Source organism: Babylonia areolata, chromosome 32 (assembly GCF_041734735.1).
Source record: "Babylonia areolata isolate BAREFJ2019XMU chromosome 32, ASM4173473v1, whole genome shotgun sequence".
Classification (NCBI taxonomy): Eukaryota; Metazoa; Mollusca; class Gastropoda; order Neogastropoda; family Buccinidae; genus Babylonia; species Babylonia areolata.
Window position 1 is genome coordinate 2,026,511 of NC_134907.1, and position 2,049 is coordinate 2,028,559.

At 45.4% G+C, this 2,049-nt stretch overlaps 1 pseudogene; it reads left to right on the forward strand.

Annotated features, from left to right (window-relative positions):
- Positions 1-426: 426 nt before the first annotated feature.
- On the forward strand, positions 427-1,512 carry LOC143276403 (lysosomal acid glucosylceramidase pseudogene; annotated as a pseudogene).
- The last annotated feature ends 537 nt before the right edge of the window (positions 1,513-2,049 follow it).

A 2,049-nucleotide genomic window follows, 5' to 3' on the forward strand; every position in this document is an offset into this window, starting at 1 on the left:
TGTGTGAAACCAACTGCCGGAAAATGAATAAGGAACCCCATATGGAAATTTACACCACAGCGGCCATATTATATCGTCTCTGTGTGCGTTGATCGCTTATTGTAAACAGCAGCGAAATCTTTCACATAGTACATGATCCTAAAGGAGAAACGTGGAAAGGTACTTCAATAACTTGTAGCCTGCAAGCATTGGATTAACAATGTTTTACTGCATTCGTTTGACAAGTGGTTCACTTCACAGACATCTCTCTCTCTCTCTCTCTCTCTCTCTCTCTGTGTGTGTGTGTGTGTGTGTGTGTGTGTGTGTGTTTGTGCGAGTGTGTGTGTGCCGGTCAAGATGTGCGTGTGTGCGTGCGCGCCTGTCAAGATGTGTGTAAGTGGGTACGTGTTTCTACCAGTAAATGCCATAGTCACATTGGAAGTGTCGATGGGAAGCTGTGACATCTCTACCCACCAGTATTCCTGTCATGATGTGGATGGAGACTTTGCTCTGAAAAAAATTGCTCTTGCACCAGAGAACTTGAAATACAAGATCCCTTACATCCAGCAGGCACAGAACCTGACCGACCACAAGCTGCGTCTGTTCAGCAGTCCCTGCAGCGCCCCAGCCTGGATGCGGACCAACAGGTACATGACGGGCAACGGCACGCTGATCGGGCAGCCTGGACGACCCTACCACAAGGCCTGGGCCAACTAGTTTGTCAGGTTCCTGCAGGAATACCAGACACACAACATCAGCTTCTGGAGTCTGACGGCGAAGAACGACCCCACCGACGGCTACATCTACAAGCATTTCTTTCAGACCATGGGCTTCACGCCGGAACAGCAGCGAGACTGGACCTGCGATCCGGCGCTGCACAACAACAGCTTTCAGGATGTGAAGTTGGTGATACTGGATGACAACCATTTGCTTCTGCCATACTGGGCGGAAAAGGTTTTGTCAGATCCGGAGGCAGCTAAATTTGTGTCAGGTATCGGCTTTCACTGGTACATTGACGAGTTCTCACCTGTTGTTGCGCTTCATTTCACGCACCAGGAATACCCAGACTAGTTTATATCGGCCGCAGAAGTTACCGTCTAAGTGGTCCAGATCGGTGTCTGGGAACATACACAGTCTTTCGCCAGTGATATTTTGGATGATTTGAACCGCTGGGTAACAGGTTGGACTGATTGGAATATTGCTCTTTGCACCATTGGCGGCCCAAATTGGGTTCATAACCTGGATGATAGTCCCATCCTTGTCAACGCCACCAGCCAGGAGTTTTACAAACAGCCAGTGTTCTATGCTTTGGGCCATTTCAGCACGTTCTTACTACCTGGGTCAGTTTACCTGCAGATGGCGGCACCGTCTCCTTACGTCAAGGCGGCTGCTTTCATGAGGCCAGACTCCTACACTGCTGTCGTCCTCCTCAATATGGATCACAACCCTGTTGCCTTGTCCCTCAAAGATGGCAGTGTGTACGTCAACATCAAGCTGCCTGCATTTTCACTGAAAACTGTGATTTGGAAATGATCGTATGAATTAATATGACTGTTACCGGATGTACATTTTTGTTTCATATTGTAACATTTCATTTAATCAAAATACTGTCATAAGTTTGATGTGTGACTTGTGTAGAGAGACATATCCATGTTTGTTTGTTTTTATAAGCAAGGTTTTGTTTGCGTATGTTTGTTTTGCATGCATGCACATGTGTATGTAAGACTTTGCAAATGTGTTCCAAATTCCAGACTTTTCTGAAAAAGTCAGTAAAGGGTATCATCCAAGAAAATGGAGTATGGCTGCCTACATGTTGTGGTAAAACTGGTAATACACACAAAAACCCACTTGTTCATACGAGTGAACATGGGAGTTGCAGCCCACAAAAACAAAGACAGAGAGACACACGCTCACACAAACCGTAAAGGGTTTGGAAAATTCTTGTGCAGAAAAGAAATTAACATTTAAAAAGACAGAGTATCTTTAACTCTTTATATCTTTAACTCTCTGATCATTTCTCACCACTTTAGTGGGCATGTTGTTCTTTATTCGAAGAACTATGTTTATGCA